The sequence below is a fragment of the Papilio machaon genome, chromosome 28 (assembly GCF_912999745.1).
Source record: "Papilio machaon chromosome 28, ilPapMach1.1, whole genome shotgun sequence".
Lineage (NCBI taxonomy): Eukaryota > Metazoa > Arthropoda > Insecta > Lepidoptera > Papilionidae > Papilio > Papilio machaon.
Window position 1 is genome coordinate 1,105,209 of NC_060013.1, and position 19,571 is coordinate 1,124,779.

At 35.3% G+C, this 19,571-nt stretch overlaps 1 protein-coding gene across 5 annotated transcripts in view; it reads right to left on the bottom strand.

Annotated features, from left to right (window-relative positions):
• LOC106709367 (protein hu-li tai shao) overlaps positions 1–19,571 on the bottom strand; it is a 65,016-nt gene that overhangs the window by 25,052 nt on the left and 20,393 nt on the right. The gene's annotated exons all lie outside the window — the stretch shown is intronic.

The window sequence follows — 19,571 nt, forward strand, 5'->3', positions numbered from 1 at the left end:
GTCAAACTGTTATCTTTAATAGTGAATACGTTTTGAAAGTAAACTGACTTAACTTGTAAGAGGTCTCGAAAAATATGATATTGTTCAATCGAAAACTGGCTTATAACTGAATGTTTCACGTAATTTATTATAAAATTTGTAGTAAACTGACCTTAAATTTAATTTGTCTATATAAGATTACACAATTTGATAAAACTTACCTTAGAATTTTGTTGTAAACAGTCTCAATAACGATTGGGTCTTTGTTAAAAATAAAATATTAATCTCACTGCACTAGGCGTTTGACACAATCTGGCATGAGTCGCTGTACGACGAATACTTGATGTGAGATCTCTCAAGAGTGAAACAGACCTATATATTTCTGGAGCCTCAAAAACACCTAATTTCGGCGTAATTTATACGGGATACGTTAGATGGGACTAAAAGAAGCCTATATCTGTACCTAACTCAATTTTGACCTATCTACTAATGGGTCAGTGTTCCATTAAGCATGCGATATGTTTTTTAAAAGTAAGAAAGTGAAGACAATGTTTTTTTTATGGTAGTGGAAAACCATTGCTCAATCTAATATATAAAATTCTCGTGTCGCGGTGTTTGTGGTTAAACTCCTCCGAAACGGCTTGACCGATTCTCATGAAATTTTGTGAGCATATTGAATAGGTCTGAGAATCGGCCAACATCTATTTTTCATACCTCTGTTAAGTTTTTTTTAACTGCGCGCGGACGGAGTCGTGGGCGACAGCTAGTATAACTATATGTTTCTTTATATTCTATTCCATTTAAATTGATCATCATAACACTCTTTTTTTATTACATGTGAGTCACTAGCACGAATGATCATGAGAACGTTTTCGTTATGTCGTCATTATTCTAGGCACTCTGATCACATTAAATTGGCATTTGATGCGTTAAAATGTCATAAGTAGTCTCGTTATGCTCGGCTCTAAGTCATTGACATAAACTTTTTACAACATCCTGTATACATCTAGCAAATCGTATACGACTAATGTAGCGTGTGTAAAGCGTGTGAAAGTGTATAACATAAATAGACTTACTGACATACTGAACAGTAAGATTATCAGGACGTTGCTCGTTACAGACGATTATAAAGCATGTGACACACTGCAGCGAAAGCTATGCGAAACAAAAGCGAAACGTAAAGTCTGTATTAAGTTAAACAATGCACATTTACGTTTCAGCGATAGTTGCTCAGGGGTTAAGCACTTGACTTGCGATCTGCAGATCCTGGGTTCGAAACCCGACATGTAGCAATGTGTTTTTCGATTTTTGATTTACATATGTACATTTATCCGACGTTCTTACGGTGAAAGAAAACATCGTGATGCTGCACATATCTGAGAAGAAATTCAAACATATGTGTGAAGTCAACCGACACTGGGCCAGCGTGGTTGACTATGGCCTAGTCACCCCTAACTTAGGGTAGGTTTAGAGCCCCTCAATGGGGACGTATAGTGAGCTGATGATGATGAACTAATGTCTTAAACAATTTCTACTTTAAATACAATAACATTTAACCAGTACAGTCGAACCTGGATAAGCGAGAAACTCTGGTTAGAGAGAAAATTGTATAAGCGAGAAAAATAGCTTCGACTCATACAGTCATTGCTAGCAAGTAGCGTTGCCAGGCGTCCGGATAAAGCCGGAGGACATAGGTAGGCTTTTTGATTGCGTGTCCGGCCAAAATAAACAGTTGTTCGGCTTTTGTTAGGCTTTTTACATTTCCAAAACGAGAGTGTACTTATTAATACTGAGACAAAATTCTAAATAATATAGGGTGTCCGACCTTTCTACCCAAATGTCCGGCCAAAGTGGCTGGTCTGTCCGGCTAGTAGGTTTGGCGACCTGACAACCTTACTAGCAAGCATACTTTTACAAATAAATCTTATAAAAAAAAAACCTTAATACAAACTTCTCAAAGTTATAATTATCCAGCGAAATCGTATTTTGAAACAACTATTGTTTCGCATCAACCTATAATTACAAAGATTCGTTTCCAAAACACATTCGTACTGTAATTAAGTTAAAAAAATACAACGATTATCGTAATGTGAATTGCCATAAAAACGACCTTATATATATATAAAAAAAAAAAACTTTTCGACAGTTCGTTTAGTCACGAACGTATTCGCTAGTAATACCATGATTATTAGAATACACGGATAACGCTCAAATAGGCGTACAGAAGACTTTCATTACTTTTATTTTCCTACTTAAGGTGGCTTATTTAAAAAAATAGTTAAGTCTAATTAATACGAGAAATTTTTAACGTATATATAATGTTGGTTTGCATGTACACATGTTCCATAATGATACTCGCAGATAAAATAGATTTTGTTGAGTGAGGTGTGGTGATTTGTGAGTCCTGGGGTACAATCAATTTCAGTCGATTTCTTTATTTTTTATTTTTTTTAAATAATAAATTGGGATATTTTTCTTTTTTCATTTATGGAACTTCATGGTCACCACACCATAGAACTTGCACGGGCCGTGTCGCCCACGCGCGTCACGTCACCCGGGTCAACAACCTCAACACTATGGCGTAATGGTGTTTCATACGAGAGGTCATAACAATATTAAAATTTTGATTCGATCAGACAAAATTAAATCTACATATTTAGCAATTTTATATTTAACTAGCTTTTACCCGCGACTCCGTCCACGCGGAATAAAAAAAATAGAAAACGGGGTAAAAATTATCCTATGTCCCTTTCCTGGTTCTAAGCTACCTGTCCACCAATTTTCAGTCAAATCGATTCAGCCGTTCTTGAGTTATAAATAGTGTAACTAACACGACTTTCTTTTATATATATAGATTCGTTTAATCAAGACTTCCATATATTTAGACGTAGCGAAAAATCTAATATCACAATGTCTTTATCTGTCTTATGTCTGTCATATGTGTGATCTGCATTAGACTTTCGTAATACAAATCTTAAATCATTCACTACCTTCCAAATCAAACCACCATCCATGCATTCCATCTCTTCCTCGTCTTACATTTATACTTAACTTCATGTCATACCATTTAAATTCCTTATAGCGTATGTCAAATAAACTTCGATGACTTCCAATGCAGTCAATTGTTCCAATGCCGGTAGTTCATTGACACTGTATTTATTATTGACAGAGATGGTCAATATAGATTGGACTTGATAACAAAACCCTTTCATGTTATCTAGTCGACATACCTTTTAATAGTGCCCTAATTTAAAAGATTTCGCCAATCCTTCCCTAGATGGCGTTGTTCTAAATTTTTATATAAACCTACATTTTGTTTTTAGTATTGATACTAAAATGCAGACGAGTTATATATATGTAACATCAAGATTTTTTCAGCCAATGAAATATCGCGGAACCTCATTTAAAATATAACAAAATTAAAATTTAATCGATAAAGATGAATCTTTACAAAGAGTCGAGTGAATCGAGTCGTGGGAAACGAATAAATTCGTCCTTACAATTTGTCACTGTTCAACTTACCTAGACTAATTACATTTGGGCGGTATGCAAATTTTAACGGCAACATTGCGTATTCACTTGAAAACCTTATGACGTCATCACAGCTGATTGCAAGATATCGTAATGCTTTAAAACCATTTAACTAAGAGTTGGGTTATTACAGTTAATAACAATTGCTTCTTTAAATATCTTTGTACATAAATATTGTTTAAAATTACTTTAAGCTCGCAAGTAATTAGGTTAAACGATAACTGGCGCCGAAATAATGACTACTAAAATAAAAATAAAAACACATGACCTCATTATTTTTATAGAAACGTCGAATATTCAAAAAAAAAATCAGAATATGCCTGTGAATGTGCTCTCGTATATTTATATCTATATCTAACTTTAGATTCTGCTAATCTTCAGTTAGGACTAGATCTGCCACCTTTCAATAAACGTAAACAAAAATCAGACAGCAAAAAAAATCCGACAAAAATCTCCATGCAGACTTGGAGTATTCAAATCAAATTTGAAGAGATGTGAAACCTTGTTCAGACCTAGCTGTTGAATCAAAAAACTAGGACAGTCTGATACCAAACTTATATACTTAATATTACTAATATTATTTAAAATGCGAATGTTTGGATGGATGGATGTTTATTTGAAGGTATCTCCAGAACAGCTAAACGGATCTCGATGATATTTAGCACAGATGTAGAGCATAGTCAAGAAGAACACATATGCTACTAATAAAGTTTTTTTTAATTCCCAGCGGACGGTGTCGCGGTCGACAGCTAGTCTGAAATAACATATACACAGTACCGTGACCCTAAAAACCCATTACGCTGTATTGCAAAAAAGAAGTATTCGGCACACGGAAGCCCCACATCCAACTGTTTTAATAGGATTATAGACGGACGATGGTAAGCAGAGATTACAAACTTCTAACCCACATTACGAGCAATTGCACTATTCCATTAGGGTCAGTTTTCACTACCTAATAAACATATCTCTGCTCTTTAAAATAGATTGACTTAACAATATATTTTGGACATCAGTCACCATCATCATCACGCCCATTTCTCTATTTAGTATAAGCACATTAACCAGTAGCTGACAAGATATGTTGCATGTATAGACCGGCTCGACCGGCACAATACAACGACCACACAGAAGACAAACTCCATACATCTTTATCAACCGTCATATCTGAATAGAATCCCATTGTAGAAGTCTACGTTCAATTACTTTTCACTTTATATAACGAGCTTACTGGTTATAATTCCGACCCTATACACCCATACAGTCGACCACAGCACGGAAGGGGAAGCGGAAGTGGCCGGTACGGGATTCGAACCGGTCAGTCAGTGCGGTTTGCTGTGAGTCTGACGCATTTTTACCACAATATAGCACTAACGGTACAATTATTACTAATATTATAAATGCGAATGTTTAGATGGATGGATAGTTGTTTGTTAGAAGGTATCTCTAAAACGGCCCAACAGATTTCTATGAAATTTGTTACAGATGTAGTACACAGTCTGAAAGAAAAGGTAGGCTACTTAATAAGTTTTTTTTAATTCCGCGAATAACTTAATAGATCTTGTTTTAACTAGAAACAGAAATATATTACAGACTAATACAAGAGTTCTTATTCAGGAAAAAGTTAAAATTTTTATGAGACTTGCATTTTATTATATGACTAACTGTCGCTTGCGACACCGTCCGCGCGAAATTACATAAAAAAACTTAAGTACAAGTCTGACAGATCAAGATCCGTTGAGCCGTTACGGAGATACCGTCCAACAAACATTCATACATACATCCAAACATTCGCATTTATAATATTAGTAACATTACTAAGTAACTACGAAACGAAATGAAGGCTTCATTTTTATTTCAACGCGGACAAAATCGCGGGCAACAAACTAGTATTATCTAACATAATAAATAGTTATTACGTACATACATACGTGACTGATATCATGGATACAATATAGAAATTCATTCTAAATCCTTGCATACATACATACATACATACATCCTTACATTTCCATTTTTTTACCTTTCAAGATAACTTTGCTCATTGATCTCGACATGCCTCGTTTACATTATACCAGTACAATAAGACAGTAGCGGTGGACTGGAATGGACTATTAGCTCACTGACGCCAGTTACTGTTTACATTAAGCCAGCGTTCATTTTGAACACTACAATCCCTCTGTATATCTGACCACATCATCACAACAGATAAACGCAGAACAATCATACAATAAATTTCCATACAAATACAAATCCAAGGATAATCGCGATCCAAACACAATCACGTCAGTGTGTATTGTACACGGGGCGGACACGTGACGGACACGAGGCGGGGGGGTCGTTGCGTCATCGTACGACACAAGAATCACAATGAGAGATGACCGTATTATGCAAGTGTAGGGTAACCATGAAACATAAGGATTACAGGAGAATCGAGTTTTCACTGCCAAGAACTAGGGATTGCAATCCGGCGTCATTTTCAGTCCGGCCGGATACGACCGGATTCCCATCAATCCGGCCGGATCCGACCGGATTGATTAAATGAAGATGATTTTCGCTTTTTAGTACAAAATAAGTAAGTTAATCAAGTGTCACTGCACTTATATGTAGGTAGTTTATTAAAAATAAATCACAAATATATAAAATCGACTTTATTTCTTAACCAATGTTAAGACAAATAGACAACAAGAAAACAATTAAAATTTAGTAGTGTAGGTAACTAGTAATAATTTTACGACGTAACGAATAGCTTAGTCTTTCTAGATTTCACTTTCACAGATAGATCAATTTATAAGCAACAATATTAATTATCAAGTAACTATAATATCTAATAGAAACAATTAACCTTACGTAATTAACTGAAATGAGATCAAAATCATTATTAAAGTATTTGAGAATGCTAACAAACAAGTCTTATAGGTATTTATGATTATAACAGATTTGATGAATCTGTCGAACGAATGAATGGCAAAAATTATCACAATAATAAGTTTAGAACTCTTTAGTTTAATCAACTTACGATAAATAATTATTTTAAGTAATAATTGTAAAAAAATATAAGTATTAAAAGAAAATCAATATTGATTTTGAAAATAAGATCGTAGAAAACAAATATTGTTAATTGTGTCATCAGCTAAACGACTTCTAACATAGCTGCAAATATATACGCACAACGCATTTAAAGTACCTACTCATGCAACAGCTATATTATTTTCTCACAAACTGCTAGCACCGGATCCGGTTTTCAGATCCGGTATATTGGTACCGGATCCGGTAACCATTAAATGATGCCGGATCCGCCGGATTACCGGATCCGTTTTTCCGGATTGCAATCCCTACCAAGAACATAAGAAAGACTAACATGGGTGAAAATAAAAGTCAAAACATTACGGATCCCAAGTGAATGGGATAAAGCCAGGGAGCTGATGAGAAAAAAAAAAGTTTATATGAAAATGAAAAGAAATCTATAGAAAAAAACTATTTTGTATTTATATTTTACAAGACAACTTAACATATAGGGCTCTTAATTACCAACTTAACGTCTACGTAAGATTTCGCCCTCTATTAAAAGGTAAAATATTTTTCATCTGCTTGATACAAAGCTTCATAAATTTCCCTTTATGTATAGAAGTCAAGAATATTTTTCGTTTATTCGACATACATACCGATTGCAAAATTGCTTTTGCAATTTACATTATTCTTAGTAATGTTTTCAATTAAAAGCCAAGTGTGCTTTCTTAATATGTAATGTCGTAATAAAACTCCAGACAGTTAATACGAGTAATGTGATTTAATATAAATATTTTTGTTAATCTTGCAAAGCGGTTAAGGATAAAAACAAAAAATACACCTGAGTCACTTACTACTGATATGGTTATCCCTTTCGTTCTTTTTGAATAAAACAGAAACGACAATATTTATACTAAAATATCTGGGACACGTGGTTACCCTAGCGATATTTTTAAGAGGTCAATTTGTAACAATTTGTACGAAGCACCACAGACGGACAAGCCAAGTTGAGGGTACTTGTAACAAATTAATCTCAATAACTAGACCTCTTAATTCCAACTTAAGACCCTTAGAAACAATAAAACATCTACAACTGGACTATAGTTGTTCTTTTTTATATGTCGGATGAGCACCGCCCGAAGTGTGTGAAAACCACACAACTTCAGTGGTGGTAGCACCACTAACATCATTTTTAGCATTGCTCGTCCTTAAATGAAACGCAGCCTTTGATGAACATCCGTATATTTCTCAGAGTTTTTGTCTCCTTGAAGAGCTCTGAACACTCCGGCGGTCGTACTGAGACTGCCTCTGTGCCGCCGGAACATTCTTATTTATACCCTCATGAGACTTACAATAAAGTGTTTGAATTTAGTAATCATTTGTAAATTAATCTAAAAATTACAATAAATGAAGTTTTAATCAATTAATCGATTGTAAGAACGTATTTACAAGAGTTATTTAATTAATTTCAACCATGAGATATTTTTATAAGATGGTCACGCCGATATATATGATAAGGTGGCAAACGAGCGAACGGACACATAAATTCGCCAAAATATCGAAGCATTAAACCATACTCCGTAACGTCAGTATAGTAAAATTGCATCTTACAAGCAAAAGTTCTTTGGTAAAAGTTCTTTTACCATTCACAAAAGACATACGTATCATCCAGATCAGCGTAAAAAGAAGCACAAAGAAGGTCAGGTCAGAGAAGTTCGGTACTTAAGCACGGACGCAAACTAGCCTATAGAATCTTTTTTATTTTATGTTTTAATATCCAACGATATTATTAATATTTTATTCTAGCCAGTATTACTACTGCATATTCGAGTTTACAGATTACTGCATGACGTCATAGTTCGGTCATACCCCCTCCCCCATCTGTCTAACACTTAACCGTTAATCAAAACAAACAACGACCCCGTTAGTGTGCGAAGAATTCCCACCTTTTATTTTTAAAAATAAAAATAAAATAAATACGGAGCGCGAGGAGCGCGCAAGACCGAAATAGACGACACGCGGTCGGGGAATGCGCTTCCGCCCGTTCCAAATTTGAAATGGAGTTAATTTTTTTTTTAAACTCACCCACAAACGGATATGGGCAATTGTGTTAAACCTAATACAGCCAATTTTTTTTCTTCTATTCCTTGATAAATACCACTTTTCCTTGATACTGGCATTAAATAAACATATATGTACCCGTATATAAATTAAAAATTAATCTTAGGAGTCATGAATTCACGGACGCGTCCTAGTACAGTCAGCAAAACAAGTTTCCAAGAGTTCCAAGTCTTAATAGAGTAACGAGTATAAAATTCCTTTGTCGCCGACGTAAAGGCGAATAAGGAATAAAAGTTCACACTTTCATTAACGACTAAGCTATCAATACTAAATTTTCAAAAGAGGAAAGATTTGTATTTTTGTATGTTACAAATAAACTTAAAAACTACTGGTCCGATTTCAATAATTCTATTATCATTAGAAAGCTACATTATCACTGAGTAATAAAGGCTATACGACGAACAAAACAGATATTAAAAATTTCAACTTTTTTTATTATGATGTCAATTGGTTGTGAATCATAAACTTGGCCATATTTTAACACTTTACAAAAAAAAACAATTTTTATTAATTCCTCGTAGGCGAAGTCGCGGATATTCGCTAGTATTCTATATATATAAAAGAAAGTCGTGTTAGTTACACTATTTATAACTCAAGATCGGTCGAACTAATTTAGCTGAAAATTGATGGGGAGGTAGCTTAGAACTAGGAGACGGACATAGGAACTTTTTTATCTTGTGTGCATTTTTTTTTATTCCGCGCGGACGGAGTCGCGGGTAAAAGCTAGTTTTATATAAAAATAAACATAACAAAATCCTATGACACACACTACTATATGCTAGAATAAATAACTATATAAGTTTCTAGGTCTAGGCAGTCTAGATATTCACAAATGGCTACTAACTTTGCAATAACATAAGACATTGAATAATGATTTAAAGTAAATTTACAATAACATGTGATCTTTATAATTATAAATATTATTTTACTGACTGTACCTACGACATTATCCGGATGGGACAGTGTCTTTGGATATCATTTCTTACTCGCTCCATTTTGTCTCTTGTCGCTGACTTATGAAACACTAGCTTTTATCCGCGACTCCGTCCGCGCGGAATAAAAAAATGCACACGAGATAAAAAAGTTCCTATGTCCGTCTCCCAGTTCTAAGCTACCTCCCCATCAATTTTCAGCTAAATCAGTTCGACCGATCTTGAGTTATAAATAGTGTAACTAACACGACTTTCTTTTATATATATAGATATAGATTTTCATAAATCTTACATATTTCTATAGTAACATCCCCTATTCCCTATTATTAGTAGCTGATATATGCGAGAGTAACTTGGTCATTTTTTTATTCCCGCACTGAAAAAGTCACTGGCATTGTACAATGCGGTTGTATACTCTTAAATGTTTAGAAATAAAATATATTTTACGCAACCATTGAGTACGTACATTGCAGTGTAAACGCACCTTTACACTCCAAAACGTTGCTCGATAATCGATCATAAACCTAAATAAATTAAATTCACAAGAAATATAAGACTTAATTACAAAGAAATAAGGTTGCAATTAATATAACAAGTAAGCATTGGCACACTTTACGACTTTTCCTATCGGTCAGTCTCATTATAGTGTATACTTACCCTAATGCGATTACATTGATAAGTACATTTCTTTTAGAATTATTAACCTAGTTCGTAGGTCATTGAACTAGTACTATAAAAATCAAGAGTCAGAAAGTTTTAAAAGGCATTTCAAGTAAAAACGTTACGGAATTAAAGTTGGTTTCTGAGACCAAAACTTTTGTATAAAACATAATCATCATCCCTGTCATTATCTATATATATAAAAGAAAGTCGTGTTAGTTACACTATTTATAACTCAAGAACGGCTGAATCGATTTGACTGAAAATTGGTGGGCAGGTAGCTTAGAACCAGGAAAAGGACATAGGATAATTTTTACCCCGTTTTCTATTTTTTTTTATTCCGCGCGGACGGAGTCGCGGGTAAAAGCTAGTATTTGATAAAACAGGAATAACAGTATGTTTTAAAAGGGGATTTTGGTCTAAGAAAACCACGGTTAGTGCTGCGATGAATTAGATAGTCAATTACTCTTGGAACGTCTGAATCATTTTTTAAACAACACTAGCAAAAGGCCGTGCTTTAGGACTCGTGAACCTTTCTACCTTATCATAATTTGTAATATGTAAATTGTACTTTTTTTTTACATTATAAGGTGGCAAACGAGCAAACGACCACCTGAATTCGCCGCAATAGCGAGGCGACCGTTGCCCATAGACATCCGCAAATGCTGATGCGTTGCCTACCTTTAATCAACGGAGAAGGGGACGCACAGAAATAATAGAATAGAATAGAATATTTCTCCTTCCTATGCGTCCCCTCTTCCACCAAATCCACTTCTCCTTCCCATCCTTTCCTTATAAGGAAAGTGTGGAAAGGGAAAGAGGACTAAAATTAGGCCTCCGGCATCACACTCATCAGACGAAACGCGGAATTGCTTCCACTTCACGCCTGTCTTCTGTGTGGTCGTGGTATTTCACCGGTCGACCCGGCCAATTCGTGCACCTAACAAATATTGTATTATATTATTAATATGGAATATTTAATATTCTATTGCATATATAATTTTCTAACAGACGGCGAATATAATAATAATTTTAATGAACAATAAATTTAACTGATGCACTCGAGAATATTAAAGGATAATTTTATATTAATGTGTGGTGACAAAGTTGCGGGCGACTGCTAGTTGTTGAAATTTAGGCCATACCTTGACACAAGTGAAAAAGAAAAACATAATAAAACAAAATGACAACACAAAAAATACGAACCTGAATTAATCCTTCGTAAATATTATTTTAATAATAAAACTAACATAACTTTACGTATAGAGTCATCGATGCCAAGGAATTGTAATGGGTCGGCGCCCACCCCAAAATTGGTGTTAGGCGTCACAGTACTGCGTATCATTTGTCTCTTTCCTGCACTATTGGTAGCAGTAAAGAGCGAGCGAGACGTATAGACGCGTGATACGTATCGATCCGTTGAAGTCGGGTCACTGTGGCGCCCGACGTTGTAAGGCGTGTATAAGTTACATGAGCGGTAGCGGGTCTTAATATTTTTGTTCATTTTAAATGTATGAAAAATACTCACCAAAAAATGGAATAGGTTACTAACTTCCTGGCATAATGTAGGTTTTTTTAAAGAAATTTTACTAACATTATAAATGCGAATGTTTTAAGATACATGTTTGTTGGAAGGTTTCTTCCTAACGACTCAACTAATTTCGATGAAATTGGGTACAGATGTAGAACATAGTCTGAAAGAACACGTAAGCTACTTATTAAGTTTTTTTTATTCCGCGCAGACAGAGTTGCCAGCGACAGCTAGTAGAAGAATAAAGACACTTTACGCGTACTAACTGAAGAAAATTGTAATCCTAATGATCCTATTTAATCAAAATAACTTTGAAATCATAACTTTGAGACAAAAGTTCATTATTTTATAGTTACAACAATAACTTTGTACCCCTGTCTTAGAAAATTGCGCAAATACGGACGTGAATTGATATATGCGAATATATATTTATGTAATAAAGCTATTTTTTTAAAGAGTTATATACGATTTAAGTTGAGATTTCCACCAATAGGCAACAATAGATAAAATTTCAATATACTTAATGTAATAAACACATAGTAAAAAAAATACAAAACCGCTACGCTCATCAAATAGGACACAACTTATATTTCGCTGGAAATGAAAAACTGCACGTCAAAGCTCAAGCAACGACCAACATACAAACATAGCGTCATACATATATGTATGAATGTACAAATAGAGGTACATTACAGCAGCAACTGCAAAACATGGTAGAGAGTATTGATGGATCGTGTAAAAGAGGATATGCCTATAGAAATGTATGGAGGAGTACATACTGAGCTGTCTCTACGCAGGGTAAGGGAATAGATTCTAGTAAACATGAAATGTACCAGAGAAAAAAATATATAATAAAATTGGACATGTTTTTCAGTAATCCAAAGAGTCAAGTTGATAAGTCACCTTTTTTCAATTTTGGATCTACGTTTATATGTCGACAACCCTAAAGGGGAGTCGCGTGATACTTTGAGGAGGGGGTGGGGGAGATATGAGGTGAGGTAGGAAAGGGGGAGCTCGTTCACGATGAATAGACACGGAAAAATGAGCACGGATAGCAACGGTACCGTATTATGTGGTAGAAAAAAAATTAACTTCTCATAGTACCCATGGCAACAAGACGAAGTCGTACGAATCGCGTAGAGTTCTTCTTTTAAGAAATGATGTCTTATTTCTTCTATTAAGAATTCTTCTCTTAAGAAAAAATATATACTTAATTTCCTTCATTTTCATGAGTAAATAAAGTACCCGTCACTTTAAAATTTCTAGAAATAATACATTATGACAATATTAACAATCTGTCGGTGACATCACATTTAAGTTCGCTATCATTTAAGTAAATAACATGTTACACAAGGTAGAGTAAACATTATGTAACTTGCAGACACACCAATTACATAATCTGTACTCTTACCAACATATAAGATTTTCCATCTATACAATTAATAAAATTGGAGTGTATGTATTTTTTTTATAAAAGAAGGGCGCAAACGAGCAACGGATCGCCTAAATTATTCCCGACGCTCATGGACATCCGCAACGCCAGAGGAATCGCAGATGTGTTGCCAGCCTTTAAGGGAGGTATACGCTCTTTTCTTAGGAGTCCCTAAGTTGTAACTGTTTGGAAATACCGCTGAGGACAGAGTATGTATATAAAGTATGTAATATATAAGAAATTCATAGTACTCAAATATAATTTTAAAAAGTCCAATTTTTTAAATCTGTCATACAACAGACAGACATGTCTCTTCGAAACGGATGATTCGATTTTTACGGGACGTTAATTAGAAGGTAGCTCTGTAAACTGGTATTAATTTGGATATTATTGCTATTTTGCGTTGACGAATCGTGTTCAACCGATATTCTGTTTGATTCGACACAACATATTAAATTAATATTTGCTTAAACAGACGTTAATGTAGATTTATCATACATGTTTATCTTAAATGTACCCTAAGCAACCACCTTAGTGATCACTTAAAGTATTAATAAAAACAATAATATTGCTACTATATTCAAAATTAAGGTTGCCTGGTCGCCAAACCTACTAGCCGGACAGACCAGCCGGTTTGGCCGGACATTTGGGTAGAAAGGTCTGACACCCTGTATTATTTAGGATTATGTCTCAGTATTAATAGGTACACTCTCGTTTGGGAAATGTAAAAAGCCTAACAAAAGCCGGACAACTTTGACGTTGTTTATTTTGGCCGGACACGCAATTAAAAAGCCTACCTATGTCCGGCTTTATCCGGACGACTGGCAACGCTACTCACAAATAACGACATAAAGGTGTGCACACATTATGTTCCCAACGAAACCTCTGAATTTCTTCTAATATGTACCCACCCTATTAATACAATGTCATCACAATCGAAATGAATAAAAAAACACATCACAAACAAAAAAAAAAACAATAAACCATCAGTGCATTAAACATCTGCACCGATCAATTAAAGAACATTCATTCACTCTCTCATTCAATAAACAGCGGTCAGTTACAAAAATAAACAATCCAGCATCAAACTGACGACGTCATTCACAATCGTTCATTATTATGAACATATAGTCAGCGAGAACAATAAAACATAAAACAAAAACTTGAGAGGTATCAAGGGACACCCGGATGGAACGAAGTTCCTTTCAATTAATTAGTGAAGGAACCAATGTTTATTCTATGAATAAAAAACTTAAGTCTTCACAAGAAGTACATTTTATTTCTATGAATTTTCATTACATATTGTCACGTCGTTGCCATGGTGATATAGCAAAAAGTGTCGTGACAACTTTCGTAAGAATTTTTTCCGTCTAGCCCCCTTTCACAACGCGCGATAAGGAACTTCGTTCCAAAAGGACATTCGTTCGTTCATACAATCTCAATCGCAAATATCCCTTATCAGAACATCAGTCACTTAAGACAAGAAACCAATAAAACAGCAACCTAACGCTGCTATCGCCATTAGTTCTCTCTGTAAATATATAAAACCTACTTAGACATATTAAAAACCTTAAAAAAATAACAAGACATCTACAATATGACTAGGTTCTGGTGACACTTTTTTGACATTGACATGAGGGCGCTTATGAGCTGTCGTAATGCGGATTTATACGCAACGAGTCAGATAAATCTAATATATAAAATTCTCGTGTCACAGTTTTCGTCACCGTACTCCTCCGAAACGGCTTGACCGATTCTCATGAAATTTTGTGAGCATATTCAGTAGATCTGAGAATCGGCCAACATCTATTTTTCATAACACCCCCTCGCATTTTTTAACTGCGCGCGGACGGAGTCGCGGGCGACAGCTAGTGTGTCTATAGATTTTCTATGCCTTCCATATTTTCAGAGCGACAACAGAGCCACTCTCACAACAATTTTGTGAGACTAACCTTGCAACAGGACATTCATTCATTCAATCTCATTCACTGAGACAAGTGAACTCTGTTCCCCATCTAATTGATATATCGGGGTCAATTTCTGGCTATGGGCCAGTGCATGAGTCAATGCCACTACAGAGGTGCCAAATGGATACGTAAACGAACACACAACGGGTGCGTCAGAGACGAGAAAAATGGCTTCAGTGTACACGAGAGTAGAGTCTATTAGAAACATTATGTTCTATTCAAATGTTATAAACTCACACTTGTAAACCAGAGGGGTAAGCAGAGAACATTCCACAAACATACATGCATACCGGTCTGTTTCAGGTGGTCGTTATTTCTTAGTACATCGCAAATTCAGTGTGGGCTTCCATTGGTAAAAAAATCGACTATAATTCATAATGAAATTTCATTTTTTTCACCTATACAATAAAATTGTATAGTCTGTATATTGAAAAAGTCATATTTCGTACACATGATGTATTTACGTTGGTGAAAACGAAAAACTATATGTCCGCTTGTCCACTTGTCTATATGTCCGCAAGTATGCATTTGTTCTGGGTAATCTTCAAAACCGCTAGGCTGATTTTGACGGAACTTTAATATGAAGGTAGCTGATGCACGAGGGTATATTACAGGATACTTTGTTGTCGAAGACGAAAGCGACAGCTATTTATAAATAGCTTTATGCACTTCTTCACATTAATTAGGTCAAATTTCATGTTAATCAGATCGCGCAATTTACAATTTTATATTACAAAGCGCAATTTACAATAAGGTACAGCGTTTTCTCTTCACGGATTAATATTGATTAGTCTAAGATTAATAAAGTTGTAGAGATGATGGCGATATTTCATAACAATAAAATCGCGAAAAAGAAAAACGCAGTGCTGAGTCAGCTGAGCTAGGTCATTGCCCCCGCGTGGGCGCCAGGCTAGCTAGTACAACCAGTCTACGTATTGCGGAATAAGAAACCAGAAATCGAACTTTTAAGGAGATATTGGCAACTTCAAATACTTTTTAATCAGAAAAAGTTATGTAATCGAACATATATTACTAATCTTTCTATATATATAAAAGAAAGTCGTGTTAGTTACACTATTTATAACTCAAGATCGGTCGAACTGATTTACCTGAAAATGGATGGGGAGGTATAGCTTAGAACTAGGAAACGGAATAGGATAATTTTTACCCCGTTTTTTATTTTTTATTCCGCGCGGAGTCGCGGGTAAAAGCTAGTATGTACTTAAATGTCTATATACCTAACATTTTGTTCTAGTTCCAAAATCTAGATAATTCGAGATATCGAGTAATAGATGGTTCTTCGGAAAAGAACGCTATTTTTATTCGAATTACTGAGAACTTCGATTTAAGGTTGTTGCTACGTTTTTAATGTTCGTAAAGTAAACATTACTCAAAAATCATCGTAATTCAATACAACTAAAAGTAAAAATGAACAAGTTATGAAGCCCTAATACTAACAAGGGGTAAATTAATACGTAACAAAGGGGTTCGTTCACCCCTTCACAAAATATCCTTAGTACAGTTTCTTTTTTACTAATCTATACATGTACTTGTATAATTAAAACAACATAAAACACGAAACTATTCTTAAACTTAATTAGATGGACTGGCAGGAGAAGGCACAGGACAGGCGACTCTGGTGATCTCTTGTGTCGGAGGCAAAGACCACTTTGGGTCGCTGCGCCAGCGGAGTAAGTAAGTAATTAGGATCCAAAGTATTCTTCCAGACTATGTTCTAGCTCTATGGCAAATTTCATCGAGATACCTTCAAACATATATCCACCTATCCATCGAAACATTCGCATTTATAATATTAAGTAAGAAGATTGGTAGGAAGTGGTATATATCAGATCACTCAAAAGCTACCGACATTATGTTAATGCACATTTTATTATCATATCGTTAAAAAAATATGGACCAACAACTGTATGTAAAAATAGACGCGGAAAACTGTCAGCGAGTTCGTGAAAGCGACGCGACGTGTGGGCGTAATATTGTGTCACACAGACATAAATGTGTCACTCGGTTGATTCCAGTGACAGAGATATGACACGCCCTTGACCTACTGGAATAAGATTAGTCATATATTAAAGGTGGCAAACCGGCAAACGGCTACCTGGTTTCCAGAAATAGCGAGGCGACCGTTGTCCATAGAAATCCGAAAATGCTGAAGCGTTGCCTACCTTTAATCAACGGAGAAAGGAACACTCAGAAAGAGTATATTTCCCCTTCCTGTGCGTCCCCTTTTCCGCTAAATCCACGTCCCCTTCCCATCCTTTCCTAATTAGAAATGGGTGGGAAGGGAAAGAAGACTAAAATTAATCATTATCTGCGGTATAACAACCTACAATATTTTTTCTGCCTTTTGACTTATCGACAGCCAGATTTTATGTGATTTCTTGTTTTCTCCTCACTTCTGATGTTAATGAAAAGTTTGGATTTTGAAGAAACGAAGGATTGACAATATAAAAGCAAGAAGAACGTCGGTGGCTCATGGGTTAAGCACTTGACTTGTAATCTACAGGTTCTAAGTTCGAATCCATCGTACCAATGAGTTTTTCCATTTTGAATTCACATATGTACATTAATCCGAAGTTCTTACGGTAAAGGAAAACATCGTGATCACACATATCTAAGAAATTCAAAGATATGTGGCCAGCGTGGTTGACTAGTCAGCTGATGATGATGAAGATAAAAGCAAATCTGTTATAGAGACAACTACCTATCAGGTGTAAGAAGAAGGTATGAAATAATACCTTTAATAGAATATTTATAGAAACTGGGGCAAACTAAAAACAAACTACACATCAAAACTCACCTGTCACCCACGACAAAACACATTCCGGATGTTCCGCAGGACGCGTCCAATTGGGGACGCGGCGGAAACGCGATAAACAACATGGCGGCGATGTTCGCAACATTTTGAATTTAGAATAGCTCATTCGATAAGCGGATTTCAATCGCAGCGGACGTGTTTATTGTTAACTATGTTATAACTGTTGAGAGCTATGCGATTTAGAAATCCGCCTTCATTGTTCTGGATTACATTAACATGTAAAGTGCACGAGGCAGAAATGCTATATAAAACTACAAAATACAATTTAAAATGACTGTTTTTACAATTTCTTAACGTTTTTTGACATCTATTCTGCGAAATTCACTAACTCTTCAGTATAATTTGTAGGTACGTCTAGAAAAAGTACCATTAAATTGCAACATTCATGAAATCCTTTTCATCGGGCGGCGTCGCAACGTCGGCCGCCATTTTCCTCAATCGCTAAGCAATAAACAACCCCTCTATAGACAGACGCCGTCGCGTCTCGCTCCATATATAATATAATTTGTATTTATTTTCTGCTGACTAAAGCTTTGAGGCCGAGAAAATAGGTTTGTTTTTAGTATTCGATGATGTCATATGAAACTAACACGTAGGACATATTAAATAAACATACTTTTGTGTAGGCGGAGTCGTGCTAGTGTAATAATTCACATATTGTGTATATGACTCCGTCCGCGAGGAATTAAAAAAACTTCATAAGTAGTCTACGTGTTCTTCCAGACTATGCTCTACATTTATGCCAAATTTCATCAAGATCCGTTCAGTAAATACCTTCCAACAAAAATCCATCCATTTAAACTTTCGCATTTGTAATATTACTAAGATTACTAAAGGCAAAGAAAATAAGCAATTTTCATAAATAATAGTATTTTTGCACAGGCATTAAAATATTAATAAATATTTACCTGCCAAAAAATAAACCCAACTTAATAGAACAGGAGGTCGGGAGAACCAACCCCCTACTCGCCGTGATTTCGTTTCAATTAAAAAAAAACACAGAACGTTCCAGCATAAATTAATGAGTCCCTTTTTGCCGTAAACTCGGCAACGAGCATTCCGACACGGCAGACGGAGTAATTACCCCAGAAGTGGGGGTTGAGGAGTACAGCTCTGCTAACTACCTCACAATTAAAAAGCCAGTTTCGCTTTAAACTTTTTAGAGAAAAAGAGACAACATTAATTCATTTGTTGCGACTAAAATAATCCGAGTAAGGATTTAAAATCATCAAATCTTCAACCAGACCGATTCAACGCGTAGGAATACTAATCTAAAAACACCTCACGTACAATAAACACATCACTGAGTGGACTGCAATGGTTGCTTTTACCCTAATCTACCAGTAGGGTATAAGCAACCATTTCTGTCCACTCAGTGAGAACTATAATTCACAAGTAGATTAGCAATAACAAACAAAATACTATCACGTAACCTGAACGCGTCGATCGCACGTGACGGTAACATAGGACGTGTTACTGGAATATATTAACATATTTATGACCTTATTTGAATATAATACACTCATATAGACGGTCTTCTAGACTATTGTGTCAAATAACGGTATAGGAGATTCTT